Source organism: Lissotriton vulgaris, chromosome 8 (assembly GCF_964263255.1).
Source record: "Lissotriton vulgaris chromosome 8, aLisVul1.2, whole genome shotgun sequence".
Taxonomy (NCBI): domain Eukaryota; kingdom Metazoa; phylum Chordata; class Amphibia; order Caudata; family Salamandridae; genus Lissotriton; species Lissotriton vulgaris.
Window position 1 is genome coordinate 95,819,856 of NC_141696.1, and position 15,436 is coordinate 95,835,291.

General features: G+C 46.4%; 1 long non-coding RNA gene across 1 annotated transcript in view; it reads left to right on the plus strand.

Moving 5' to 3' along the window:
- Positions 1–15,436, plus strand: part of LOC147693512 (uncharacterized) — a 64,647-nt gene that overhangs the window by 20,186 nt on the left and 29,025 nt on the right. The window contains exon 2 of the long non-coding RNA XR_015299111.1: positions 4,113–4,142. This is a non-coding gene — a long non-coding RNA (uncharacterized LOC147693512). The remainder of the gene's footprint in view (positions 1–4,112; positions 4,143–15,436) is intronic.

A 15,436-nucleotide genomic window follows, 5' to 3' on the forward strand; every position in this document is an offset into this window, starting at 1 on the left:
ACATATTCCGTCATTCGTGCGGATCGCCCTGAAGGCAAGCGGGGTGGTGGAGTGGCTTTAATAGCTCGTACTGATTTCAACTTTCAAATCCTTCCTTCCCCACTTATCACCGATGTCGATCTTCTCGTAGCCCGTTCTACCTCCCACCAAGCCCCCCTCACTTTTGTTCTTATTTACCGTCCTCCCCAGTCCACTCCTTCGTTTCTCCCCGACATCCAGACTCTTCTGGCCACTTTGGTAGTTAATAATTCTTCTGTATTAGTTTTAGGGGATCTCAATTTCTGGCCCAATGACCCTGCCGAGAGCCCCCAATCCAAGGAATTTACCAGCCTTATGGAAAATTTGAATTTTGTACCGCTCATCCACAGCTCAACCCACCTACATGGCCACATGCTAGATCAAATTTGGACACTGAATGTTCCATCCACTTCTCCTATTATTTCCCCTTGCCCATGGTCAGATCACTCCACCATCACGTTTTCCCTTGCCCTAGCACCCCCGGTCTGACCCCCCCTTCCCAAAAACACTTGGGTTCGGAAATGGGGTAAGGTAAACATGCCCTCCTTCTGTTCGGCCCTGGCCAAGACCTGTCCGGATCTTACCGGTCTGACAGCCGCCCCTCAGCTGGCCGCAATTAACAACTGGCTCACGGTGGCAGGCGACGAATTCGCCCCTCTCAAGCGTCTCTCAGTTAAACGGGCCCATGCAGCCAATCAGTGGTTTACCCCCGACCTTAAAGAGAAAAAACTTGCTGCAAGAAGGGCTGAACGAGTTTGGAGAAGAACTTACGACCCTGCCCAAAAAACTATCTACCTGGCCGCTCTGCAAATCTACAAAAAGAGCATCCTGGAAGCAAAAGCTGAATACTACACTCACAGGATAATGGTCGCTGAGTCACAATCGAAAGAAATCTTCTCCACCGTCCATGACCTTGCCTCATCCACCAGAGACACAGCAACTATTCCCCCGTCCCAATCCCTCTGTGACTCACTCAACGAGGTCTTTATAGACAAAGTCGTAAAAATCAAACACAACATCCCTCCGCCTTCCTCCACCTTTGTTGACCCCCCCCCCTCTACCGTTAAACTGACCAACTTCCCACTTCTAACCATTGACACCCTCCGTCCTCTGCTCCAACGGGTGAAATCAGGCTCACCCCAGGACTTTGCCCCTGCCTGCATACTCAGGGAAGTCTATTCAGCCTGTCCCACCCCCCCTTTGACCCTCCTTAATGACTCACTTATCCATGGTCATGTTCCCATTTCACACAAATCGGCGACTGTCATCCCAATCTTAAAGAAATTGGACGCCGATCCCTCCTCCTCTTCCAATTACCGCCCCATTTCACTCCTCCCCTACCTTGCAAAGGTTCTCGAAACCCACATCACTTCTACTTTGAGCACTCACATTGAGGCAAACCATTGCCTCTCTCCTTGCCAAGCCGGTTTCCGTCCCCTGCATTCTACTGAAAAAGTGGCCATCTCAGTCATGGACAAGCTGCGTGAAGGCATCGACATCAACCTTCCGCAAGCCCTGATTCTCCTTGACTTATCCGCCGCTTTTGACACAGTGGACCATACCATCCTCCTTAACCGTGTCAAGGCGGCGGGTGTAGAGGGCCTAGCCTTTTCTTGGCTGGAGTCCTTTCTTGCCGGGAGAACACAAGGTGTCCACTTGGCTGGTTTTGCGGCGGCCTCTCGTAAGGTAGAATGCAGGGTCCCCCAGGGTTCATCACTTTCCCCTCTTTTGTTCAATCTTTATATTTTTCCCCTCATTTTTATGTTACAGCAACTGGAGGTCACCGTGTTCAATTACGCGGACGACCTCCAGTTAATCTTCAATCTGTCTCATTCACCTTCATCTGCCCTGAACGACCAAACTACCATGACCCTCATTCAAGATTGGATGAACTGCAGCCACCTCAAACTCAATCCGGACAAGACCGAGCTGGTCCTGACCGGAGGTGGCTGCAGCCCCTGGTCCCCTTCCTTCTGGCCCCCCTCCCTTGGTGCCCCTCCACTCCCGGTGTCCAAAGTGAAAACTCTGGGAATCGTTCTTAATCCCCAGCTCACTGTTCACCCACAAGTCAACTCCGTGGTTTCTTCGTGTTTCTTTTCCCTCAGAGTAATCAGGAAAGTTTCTCGGTTTTTTTCCCCCTCAGCCTTAAAAATCATCATGCTGGCCATGGTACTGTCCCGTATAGACTACGGTAATATAGTCTGTAATGGAGCCCCTGCATACATGATCCATCGACTACAACTGGTGCAGAATCAGGTGGTCCGCCTGATCCATGGCCTCCCCAGATATCATCGAGTCACCCCATTACTCAAAACACTACATTGGCTCCCCCTAAGAGAGCGTGCCCTGTTTAAACTCGGCTGCCTTACATATCAAGCCAGAGCGGGCACTGCTCCCGAGTTCATCTGCTCTCTTATCAAACCATACTGCCCAGGCAGAGAACTTCGCTCGGCCCATTTGGCCCTCCTTACCATCCCTCGCTTTAAAAAGCAGAGGGCGGGCGGAGCGAGACTCGCTGTCCTGGCTCCAACTTTCTGGAACTCCCTCCCGGTTACTCTGCGCACCTCACCTTCCTATCCCCTGTTCCGGAAAAACCTTAAAACTTTTTTGTTCACACAAGCCTATCCTTAATCTCTCTGCTGCTGCCATCCACTGATCACCACTAGCGCCATGAAACCGCTGGGTATGCGAGCGCTGTACAAATGTTTTTACATTCAAATTCAAATTCACCTTTTAGGATAACATCAATGCTAAAAGGAGCATTGCATATAGGAGTGAATAAGGGCCAAATTTATAAATTGGCGGGACATGGAATCCATCACAATGATGACAGGTTAAATTTACCACCAACACGAAGGTCCGCCTGCCCCATTTAAATAACAGCAGAACTTCAGCTTGGCCACAGTGGTGAGCACGGTCTCCACTGTGGCCAAACGACTCTGACAGCCCATACTTTGCAGGGCCATCAGAGAAAGAGCTACATGTCCTCCTAACTTATTTAGGCAGAAATTTAGCACGTTTCTTACTGTAAATTCTGGTAATACAGTACATTAGAAGTATTGTGCTCCCCCTGGCCTGGGCGAAGACTCACATGATGAGGTAAGCATTATATTTCTTATTTTCAAAAAGAAAATCCTGTTTTGTGATTTTTGTTTTGAAAAAAATGCTGTTTGCCACAAGGCTGCATCCTTCCGATGCAGCCCTGAAGCAAACAGTAAAATGCTTTGGCAGAAACTACTACAGCGGCGGTTCCTTTCAATGCTTTTATAAAAGGTTGCCATCTTGGGGGTCATTTATAAGTTGTTGGCCGCTCCACCATGGGTACAAAGTAATTAAATCTGAGCCCATAATGTTTATATGCTGCAATGTTCTTGCTCCAAAGTATTTATAGAGAGTACAACATGATTGGCGTACAAGAGAATTATGCATTATCAAAGAGCTATAAGAGGGAAAGATTACAGCTAAGATTGGCAAATAATTCCCCCCCCCCAAAAGAAGTCCATGGGGGATGGGAATAAATAAGTAAATAAATATATCCTGCCCCTGTGAGATTGATTCAGAGTGACCGGGAAAAGGAGCTAAGTAGAACAGAGTCCAGGTATATCATACAATATAATACACTATGATAACATTTCTAAAGCATGCAGCTGCTACCAAAGAAGTGTCCAGCGCTAGCCGCCCAATTATATAAGAGAAGAAAACTAGTTAAGCATCAACAGAAAATGTATGCATCAAAAAAAGAAGTCTTTAGCAGTTTGTGAAGAAATGATTCGAAAGGAGCAAAACGTAGGGTTATAGGCAATGGGTTCCAGAGTTTGATGGCAAAAAAGGAGTAACCTCCTGTTCTTGCCTTGTGGAGCCTGGGAAAGCAAAGATGTTTTTGCGCATTGGAGCACAATGATCTTTCATCATCTATTATTATATTAATGTATACCAAGAAGTGTAAACTTTGTGAAGAAATGTATGTATCATTCATAACAGAAATGTGTTTGGTTGTCTTTTCTGAAGAGAGAATCATATTTTGGAGAACTATTTTCATATGTGGTTTGAAATATATTTTAAAGTTGTGTTTGTCTACTGAATTGCTTTTCTAGATTCCAGGATTTCAGTGAATAGAACCCAAGGTGGGACATCTTTACAATCTTTAAAGGATTATGAAAGACTTAAAATCTGTTGTACATTATTTTCTCAAAAAAGGTTTGATGAAAGGATTATGGGAATTCCAAATGTAAAATGAACATAGGCACCCAAGATGGTTTTGTTTTTGTTAGATATGTAAATGTGTCTTTGTGTGTATATACATAGATATGTATGTGTGTATGTATATGTAAACATGTGAGTGTATATGTTAGAGTGTGTATATATATATATATATTTATATATATATATATATATATGTGTGTGTGTGTGTGTGTTTGCTTATCTAAATAAATATATATATATTGAGAGAAACGTGTGTGCATGTATGTGTGTTTGTGTGTGTGTGTAACTATATACCCCAAAGTCTTACTAGGTCCCATGGTCAATTGGCAGCAGTGCACTGTTGGTGTGAGATTTAAATAAACATTGCAAGTTTCAATCTGATAAGTAAAACGTGCACCCCAAGTTGCTTACTACAGATTTATACAGCTGATAGACAAATGGTAAAAGTGCGCGGGTGGCACGTACAACACCTGACACATTTTGGGGATCTAGTCACCTTGGTCACAGATAGAAGTATGCATTTTCCTTGCTGGATGGAAACTTGGAATGCCGATTGTATATTTAAACAACATTGCAAGTTTCCATCCACCAAGAAAAATGCTAGAACGTTCACAAATAGACAGCTGCATCTCAACTCAAAGGTTGATGTCTGTTTGTGAAAAAAGACTCTCTATAAAAAACATCTGCACAAGGTAAAGGATTTGCCTACAAGGGGATTGACCAGAGAAGTACAATGTAGGGATGGAGCTTGACTGTATTGGAGTAGTGAGATCTTGGTGAAGACGTCTGTACAAGGTAAAAAGCTGAGAATGGCTGCTGCTAGGCCACCTAACGGGATTTGATATCTGGAGGCAAAGGGTGTGCATAGTATGGGCATGACCACCTAATGGTACTTGGATGTCTGAAGGGAGTGGGCTTTCTGTGACATTTTCTTTGCAAGGTGCAAGATGTGGGTAGTAATAGTTTCAACACATAATGGGGTTTGTGTATTTGCAGAGGCAGTTAGTGCATAGTAGCTTTGCCACCAAATGTGGTTTGATATTTGGAGGGGGTGGGTTGTCAGGAAAAAATTCAGTACAAGTCAAAGGCTGTGCCTAGTAAGGGTTTGTTTACTTAATTAAGCTTAGGGTATAAGTAGGAGGTGCTTGACCGACTAATGGGCTTGGCTGTCTGGACGGAGTGCGGTCTCCTTGAATACTATTGAGCATTGCGAAAGTTGTTTATAGTATAAGCTTGGCCACCTATTGGAACTAGTGTGTCTTGAGGTGATGGGTCTGCATAGTAGAGAATTGGCCACCGAAAAAGGGATCTTTCCATGAAGACTTCGGTATAAAGAAAAGGCTGTGAGTGTCAGGGGCTTGATCACATAATGGAGCTTAGTTGTCTGGTGGGAGTGGGTACTCCATGAAGGTTCCTGTACAAGAGGAAGCCAGTGCTTAATAGGGGTTTCACCAATTAATGGGGCTTGGGTATCTGGAGGTAAAATTATGTTTTGCATGCTAATGGGACTTGGTTGTCTGGATTGAGTGGGCTTTCAATTATGATTTGTGCACAAGGGGAATGGTGTGCATAGTAAGGGCATGGCCACCGAATGGATTCTGGCTGTCTTGGTGGGGTGGGCTCTCCTGGAAGACCTTTGTAACAGGTGAAGTCTCTGCATACTAGCAGATGATAAAAAGTGTGTTCAAAGTGGGATTCGGGTGACTGGATGAGTAGGCGCTTCATAAAAACTTCTGTACAAGATGAAGTCGAGTCTGGTGGCTCAGTGGACTAATGCATCCATTGGACCTCATGGTAACAGGTTCAAATGCCAGCGAGTCCACTCAGCCTTTCATCTATCTGAGGTCAATAAAATGAGTACCTTTGAGTTGGTTAACCATAAACATCTGTTATTCAGCGCCAAGACACTTACTGGTAAACGTGAGCTTTACAAATACATATGTTATGTAAGTCTGTGTTTAGTAGGGGCATGGCTACCTAATGGGATTGAGTGCCTTGATGTGTAGGGTATCTATATTTGAGACCACGCCAATTGTGGCTGCTTTGAAGGAGTGATCACTCACCTTAAAGACTTCTGCACCCGACGGAAGCTGTATGCATTAGGGACTTAAGGGTCTATCTAAGGACCCCATGCTACTTATACCTATTCGAAAGGCAGGGAAAATACCATTGTAAATAACAAATCCCTATTTGCTTGGCCACCTAATGGAACTAGTGTGTCTTGAGGTGATGGATATGCTTAGTAGGGAATGGTCCACCAAAAATAGGGGCTTTCCATGAAGACCTCTGTATAAAAGAAAGGCTGTGAGTGGCAGGGGCAAGATCGCATAATGGAGCTTAGTTCTATGATGGGATTGGGTACTCCATGAGGGTTTCTGTACAAGAGGAAGCCATTGCATAATGGGGGTTTCACCACGTAATGAGGCTGGGGCATCTGGAGGTAAAAGTATGTTTTTTGCTTGCTAATGGGACTTGGTTGTCTGGAATGAATGAGGTCTCAATGATGATTTATGCACAAGGGGAATGGTGTGCATAGTACGGGCATGGCCACCTAATGGGGTCCAGCTGTCTTGATGGGGTGGGCTCTCCTGGAAGACCTTTGTAACAGGTGAAGTCTCTGCACAGTAGTAAGTTGGATGTGTAATGGGTTTGGGTTTTTTAAAGATTGAACTCTCCACAAAGTCTTCTGAACACATTGAAGGCCATGCGCAGATCAAGCTTTGCCATCCAATCAGGCTTGGGTGTCTGGTGGAGGTCATCCCTCTGTAAAGATTACTCACAAGATGAAGGCCATGATAAAAAGTGCGTTCAAAGTGATATTTGGGTGACTGGATGAGTAGGCTCTTCATAAAAATTCGGTACAAGATTTCGTCTGTGTATGATAGGTGCATGACCACCTAATGGGATTGAGTGCATTGAGGTGTAGGGTGTCTATATTTGACGTCAAGCCATTTAGCTGCTTTGAAGGAGTGGTCACTGACCTGAAAGACTTCTGCACAAGGTGGAAGCTGTATTTAGTAGGGACTTGAGTGTCTATCTAAGGACCCCATGCTACTTATACCTATTCGAAAGGCAGGGCATTGTAACAAATTTACAACAACTGACACATTTTGGTATTCTGGCCACCCTGGTCAAAGATGGAAGGGTGTGTTTTCCTTGATGGACGGAAACTTGCAATGTTTATTATATATTTAATTAACATTGCAAGTTTCCATCCAGCAAGGAATATACTAGAAAGGGGGCTTTCCACAAAGACTTATGTATAATGGAAAGACTGTGAGCGGCAAGGGGTTGATCACATAATGGAGCTTAGTTGTCTGGTGGAAGTGGTGGGTACTCCACGAAGGTTTCTGTACAAGAGGAAGCTAGTGCTTAATGGAGGTTTCACCACTTAATGGGGATTGGGTATCTGGAGGTAAAAGTATGTTTAGCATGCAAATGGGACTTGGTTGATGGAGTGGGTGGGCTCTCAATGATGATTTCTGCACAAGGGGAATAGTGTACATAGTAAGGGAATGGCCACCTAATGGATTCTGGCTGTTTGGATGGGGCGGGCTCTCCTGGTAGACCTTTGTAACAGGTGAAGTCTCTGTACAGTAGCAGATTGGCTGTGTAATGGGTGTGGGTGTTTTTAGGGATTGGACTCTCCTCAAAGGCATCTGTTCACATTGAAGGCTATGCCACCCAATGAGGCTTGGGTGTCTGGTGGGGTCATCTCTCTGGAAAGATTACTCGCAAGTTGAAGGCCATGATAAAAAGTGTGTTCAAAGTGGGACTTGGGTGACTGGATTGAGTAGGCTCTTCATAAAACCTTCTGTACAAGATGAAGTCTGTGTTTAGTATGGGCTTGACCACCGAATGGGATTGAGTGCTTTGAGGGGTAGAGTGTCTTTATTTGAGACCAATGCCAATTTGCTGCTTTGAAGGAGTGGTCACTCACTTTAAAGACTTCTGCACAAGGCGAAAGATGTATGTAGTAGGAACTTGAGTCTTCATATAAGGACCACCTGCTACTTATACCTATTCCAAAGGCAGGCACAATACAATTGTACATAACAAATCCATTGAAAAAATATTGCTCAATGAACAACTTTATCAAACAATTGTTTCATGTATATTGTTTCGACAATAGAATTAATGTAGGAATAGTATTGCAGAATAAGTTAAATTAGTCATACAATGGAAACCATGAATGTCTAAATATGTATAAAAAATCAATATTATATGAAAAAAACAAGAGAAAAATTATGAAGTAAGTCATACGTCCAAATTGAGAGACAGTTAAGTGACTTTAATCATGAATGGATGATGTTGTGTCGTTTCTACGTGTGTTTCGGTAACCCAAGCGCCTTCATATGGAAAGCCACAGACATCATGTCTAAAAACAAATGTGAACGCTTAGCCTTACAATCGACTAGTGAGACCAAAGAAACCAAGGGTTTTCAGAAATAATACAAGTAAATAGCAGAGCCACACAACCTCTGCCTTCACCAGAATAAGTGTCAGTTTCTGTATGGTAGACAATTGGGAAAGGCTCTGTGACAGTAAGCATGAGCGGATTTTGCGGATTGGCAATCTGCGAATTTGCGGATTTGCGAACTCGCAATCCGCAAAATCCGCGAATTCCCGCGAATTTGCAGATTTTTTTTTTTTTGTGTTCGCCCGTGTTTCTGCCAGTTCGCGAGGGTTTTTACAATTTCGCAATTTGCGAACTTACCTGTCGGGTCGCAAGTTTTGCGAACTTGTTGTTTCTACGTGTCCAACCTGTTTGGGACACTCTTCTTCATCACTGCCACTCTCTGTCACCACTGCCACTCTCTGACTACTCATGCCACCCTCTGGCCCACCCATGCCACCCTCTGTTTCATCACCACACCCTCTGGTTGTCCAGTGTACATTATTTTCGGCAAAGCAAAGCACACCTTCCCTGCCTCAAGTGACCTGAATTAATTTGGGGCTGATTAATGTGTCACAGAATATTTTTTTAGCTGGCACCTGCTTCCTTAGTGCGCCCTGATTAGTGATCTTTTGCACTTGCTAAGTGCTTTCATTGTTGCAAAATTAGTTACAACACCTGCCCTGCCCCAACTGACAATAATGAATTAGGGGCTGATTAATGGATTTTAACTTCCAGCCTGGCTCCTGCTTGTCTCCCTTAGCTGTAATTCATGACCTTTGTGGCATATGTGTAACTATTCTGAGGTTCAGAGCAGGGTCACATAATAGTTTCAACTGGCAACTGAACTCTGGAGGGGCCCCTCAGGAAGCACTACAGGAAATGGCTACTAATGATGTGCCTGAACTTTTGAACCTGGTAAGTAGTTACTTTCAGTTTTGCTTAAATCGTATTTCTGCAATTTCGCACTTATTCGCGGGGCGCGAACTCACGCGAACAGTGCGAGCAGTGCGAGCAAAATCCGCTGCTCGCGGATTTGCGGATTTTGCAGGAAATTCGCAAATCTCGCGGATTGCGGATTTCCCGAAAATCCGCAAAATCCGCGAGCGGAACGGATTTTCCGCCCATGCCTATGTGACAGTACATAGCAAGAAAAAGAAAAATAAGGAATGAAAACAAGCCCAGGTGATTGCTCTCATGGAGAGTAAAATCGGTTAAGAAACTATTTGCCAGCCAAAAATAGGACCTAAAATTTCTTACCAACTGTAAAGCTCTATTGCATATAACTGAAAATATATGTAGGGAAGTAAAGAATTCAAACAAGTTTGACTAATTCGAGCTGTGAAAAAATAATCCTGATAAGGAATGTTTAAGCAGTGGTAATTTATTCATGCATTGATATGCATATTTCCTGTATTCCAGTATACCTTATATATTTCTCAGGTAGTGTAGAAAGCCATCTGGGAATGGAAACTCTACTCTACTGGATGGTGAGCAGATGAGACTATTGTATATTTTTCATTTCTTATTTCTCTCTCTAAACCACAGCATAATTGACTTACACCTGTTTGGCATATTTAATTTACTTGAAGTCCTTTGTAGGATAGTATATCATATACCCAGGGCCCCTACATTAAATGCTACCAGTGGGCCATTGACTTTTTCCCCCTTTTCTAAATATAAGTATCCTACCTTCCACTTTGTGCCAGGGAGATGGAGCTGTGCAACTTTCACACCCTCAGCAGGATTGGTCTGATGAAGCTCTGCCAGCAAAAGGGTCTGAATGTTAACTGTCTGATGGCCAACAAACTCAATATCTTGATAGATCTCAGAGACTTTGAGGAGGTGCAGAGGTGGCAGTCCACCTCCAGAGATGATGATGGTAATGATAACCAGGAGGAAGAGGGAGCACCTGCAATGATCAGGGGATGGTGGACCAGTCTAGTGTTCGGAGCTGCAAGGAGAGCCCTTATCAAACCCAGCAGATTGCCAGGATGCCTAGAATGCGAAGGATGGAGCAGGCAGCACTATGTCTGAGAGGGGTCTGACCCTGATGGAGCTAGAGGACAAGAAAGCAGAGAGGGAGCTCCAGCTGCAGCTGGCCAAGGTGAAGCTGGAAGCAGGATAGAGGAAGGCTGAAAGACCCTCGGCTGAAAACAAATGTTTGCTGGCACATGAGAGGTGACTGGAGGATCTGGAAATAAAAGCAAGGCAGTTCCCAGAGTCCAGCAACAATAGTGGCAGCATATCTGCAGTGACAACTACAGAAGTGAGGGTCCAATACCCAAAAAGATGATGTCCTACTATGTGATGGCAGATGATATTAATAAGCAGTGTTCTGCGTATGAGATAGCTCTCTGGGTTCGCAAAGTCCCAAAGGGGTACTGGGGTATTTTGCGGAAATACATGCCTACCATGATGAGAGGCACAGGTAGAGGACCCGAGCAAGTATTCCTCCATGAAGGCCATCATTCTTTCAAAATTTTGACTAAACCCTGAGAAATATCATTAGAGCTTCAGACGCAACCACACCAGTCCTGGGTGGACTTCTTAAATGATTCCAGCAAAGCACTGAAAGGCTAGGTGAGGGGCAGCAAAGAGGATGATTTTGTTCTGCTGTACAACCTGATTCTGAGGCAGCACATACTCAATACTTGTTTTATAGGGCTCCACCAACATCTGGTAGATAGCAAGTTGACTGACCCCATAAAGTTTGCTGAGGAGGTGGACATCTGGGTCAGCACCTGAGTGCCAAAGAAGACATCCGGGGGATCCCAAAAGGGTGGTCAGGTTTCTTACCAGTTGAAAGAGGAGCAAGGTAGAAACAAAAAAGAGTTAAGTCAGATTTCTAATAAGTACTTTAGAATTGGTAATTTTAGAAAGGTACCTGTTACTGCCTTTAGCTTTCAGAAGCCCATTTTCATAAACTTCAACCATCATCTTGGAGCGGAATAGCTCCCAGAGCTGTGGTACTGAGACCCTTGTCTTTGTTAAAGTGTACTACCACTAACATCCTAGGAAAATGTGGGAGACAGAAACCTTTTGCAAACTTTTTACTTGGAGAACCATCAGGAGACAAGGGCTAACTTGCAAAGCTTATCCAACAAGAGAGTATTGCTCAAGGCCTGACTTCAGCATCACTCTTACTACTTTATAATGTCCAATCAATCAATCATGGGTTTATTAAGTGCAACTACTCGCCTGTAAGGGTCTAAAGGCGCTGGAGGGGGGGTGCAGCATCCAGTTCATGAAGGTCTGTCGAAGAACCAGGTTTTGAGGTTGCTCGTGAAGATGGGGAGTGATGTTATCTGCCTGTGGTGGAGAGGAAGGGCGTTCCATGATCTGGCTGTGAGGAAGGAAAAGGAGTGGCCTTCTGCTCTGGTCTTTTTGGCGTGGGGAACTAAGGCGTAGGTGAGCTGGGCTGATCATTGCGTTCTTTGGGGTACATGGAAGTTGATTTGGCTGTTGAGGTATGCCGGTCCGGTGTTGTGGAGAGCATTCTGTGCATGGGTGAGGATCTTGAAGGTCATTTTAGCATCGATGGGGAGTCAGTGGAGTGTGCGCAGGTGTTGCGAAATGTGGCAGTGTTGTGGTAGATTGAGGATCAGTGTTTCGGTAGCACTCTGGATAACTTATAGCTTACTGGTGAGTTTTTTGTTTATTGTTTATTCTGGCGTATAGTGTGATGCCGTAGTCAAGTCTGCTGGTGATGAGGGCGAGGGTGACATTTTTTTCTGTGTTTGATGGGATGGGGATCCATTTGAAGGTCTTCCGTAGTATGAGGCAGCAGGAGGATGCGACACAGTTGATCTGGCGGTCTATTTTGAGCTCGGAGTCCATGGTCGATGGGGGTGGGTAGGCTGCCGAGGGTGGGGGGCCACCAGGTGTTGTTCCAGGCATCGGGGTGTGGGCCCATGATGAGTACTTCTGTTATGTCAGTGTTGAGTTGGAGGCACCTGCTCCTCAGCCACTTGACGACAGCTTCCATGCCTTCTAGAAAGTTGTATTTGGCTGCGTTGGCTTCGTTGGATAGAGAGAGGATGAGTTGGGTGTCGCCTGCGTTTGAAACAATGTTGAGTTTGTGGGTTCTGGCGATGGAGGCGAGAGAAGCCATGTAGACGTTAAAGAGCATTGGGCTGAGGGAGGATCCCTGGGGGACTCCGCAGGTAGTTGATGTAGGGTCTAAGAAGAAAGGGGGGAGTCTGAGTCGCTGTGCTCTGCTCTGCTGGAGAGGAAAGAATAGATCCAGTCTAGGACCTTGTCCCGGATACCTGCGATGTGGAGTCTGCGTATTAGTATGTGTTGGACTTGGCCCTTTTTGCAGGTTCACCCCTAAACTTTTTTTCTTTTAGATGTGACCTGGTGTTAGTTGTTTCTGGCTTCTGCGTACTTTAAGACTGTGTCCAAGTGTAAAGTGCGTGCGCTCTCTGAGTGCGTGTGGTGAGATTGGCCTGCCCTTCCATAGGAATGCAAGGGGGATATGTGTGTCCATGGTAGTTCCTGTTGTGTGGGGAGTGCAGGGGCAAGTTTGGTATGTGCGAACTCATGAGATTAAATGCTGCTCGACGGTGTGCGCAGATTTAATGTATCTAGTAAGGAAGTGCCATTTTTAGAAGTTGGCATGTCTGTGCAGTGAATGTGAATTGACTGTCTGCCTTGTGATTGGCTGGAGCTGGCTGGTGTGCCTGGCTGCAGGAGTCAGGATGGGTCTGCCCGGTGGTGAATGGGGAGATCTGCATGTAGATGGGAGGGAGAAGTGCACCTGGGACCTGAATAGGGCTGTGCCTTCCCTCCACAATGCTGGCTCCGCCCCCTGTGGTGCATCTGAAGTCCCTAGCCTGTCCTGTGAATAGGGAGAGGGGCTGAGCACAACAAAGTGCTCCAAAACCAGTTGCATTTGGTTCTCCCCTTGCCCTACCGCTCCAGACAAAGGAATTTGTGTATAAAAAAAAGGGGCTGTGACCCCATGAAGTTGTTCACTCTTGTTCCTGAATTAAGGGGGGGCCTGCTGCAGCTGGTTGCCAGGAGGAACTGCCACTGGGTGCTTCCTCCCTGCTGGAGGACCCTGTGAGCTGGACCCTGGGCCCAGCCTTTGCCACCCCCTGCCTACTGAAATCTCTTTCATGGACTTTAGTGCCTGGGAGCGCTGTTATCTAATTTTCCCCAGGAAGAGGAGCTGGGGGTGTGCAGCATCACGCTGCTGAGGGAGATAGAGGGAACCCCCATGATGCCGGCAGCGCGGGTGCCCACCCCGCTTATTTTTGGATTGTATTGCGCAGGTGCCCACCCTGCGACTTTACTCTGTTTACCTGCTCGATTTCGGTGCGGGTGCCCACCCCGCATATTTGCTGTTTCTAAGTGTCCCTAGCGGGTGCCCACCCCACCAGGGACCTTGGTGCCAGGTACATACCCCTAGCGGGTGCCCATCCTGCCAGGGACTAGGTATTTAAACAGGAGTCTACCCCATATTGCCTCCAGCCTCGAAGAAGTCACCGCTGCGCTGCCCGCGGTGAACAGGAAGCAAGGTAATCCGCCTGGGACAACGTAGGCGGGGTCACCCGTGGAAACAGGAAGTGGACGGGAGCCTACGGGAGCTGCTCCTGAGAGGTAAAGCCGACCGCGAGGACCAAAAGTGGCATTTGTCCCTGGGGCCCCCGAGAGCGAGGGAGAGCCCATTGGTGCAGAGTGAGGAGCAGAGGAGAGGTGCTGTGGCAGTTCGGCGGGGCTCCCGAAGTGAAGTGAGAAACCCGCAGGTGCTGCGCTAGAGAAGCCTGCCCCACCGACACAAGACGAGACTGGGAGGCGAGTGGAGTCCTGCGGAGCCCCGGTGAGTATGGGCTAAATATTGCATTGTTCAAGGGGGGGGATGACAGGGCACGTTGTCGGCGTCTCCCCCCCTATGCCATACCGGTGCTGATTGATCTCCTGAGCAGTCCTGCTAGCTAGCGGGCTGCTCCAACGTGGCCATTAGTTGTTTAAAAGTCTCCGTGAGGGGCTTGGGGGCATATTTTGCGTCAAGGGCTATAATTGTTTAAAGGGCACATGTTTTCTGACTTGTCCAGGCACCATAGCGATCCCAGTGCCAAGAGCGGCTCCAGGTGGCAGCGGGACTCTCCAACCTTGCCTCACTATTTCCCAGGGCCTAGCGGGCTACAAACACTTAGTGATAACTCTTTTCTCAGCCCCAGTTGCTTTTGCAGCTTAGATGGCTCCCCTGGGCACATTAGCTATTTCCTGAGCCCCGTGTGGCTCCAACACTTGGCATAATTGTTCTCAGAGCCCGTGGCTCCAACGTGTGGCGCCATTTATTTAGAGGGCTACTGAGAGCCCATGCCACATTCCTTATTTTCAAGCTGCCCAGCAAGTAGTGGGCAGCTGCACCATTTAGGTATTGCATTTTAGGTGCCCTGTTGTTCCAACTCTAGGAATGAGTCGCACTGCTTTGCCCTATCTCTGCCTACCCAGCTGCCCAGCAAGTAGTGGGCAGCTGCCATGTTTAGGTCCAGACCCTTGTGCACTCTTCTTTTGGCTGCGTGCGCAGCCAGCCCTGACTATTTGGGACAAAGGGCGTTTGAGCCCCACGATAGGCCAGTTGGCCTGGGGTCAGTACTTACGGTGATGGGTGATTTGTGGTTGTGATAATTGTCTAATGTGATTTATGTATAATGTGAAATGCCTTTATGCCTGTGATACCTCTAACTGTGTTTATATGCTTAGGAGGTTGTTTTGCCTAGTCTAGTTAATCCTAGTCAGTTTATGTGTCCCTGCATGATCTATGCCTATGGTGATTAGGATTGCGTAGTGTGTACCAACCTTTTT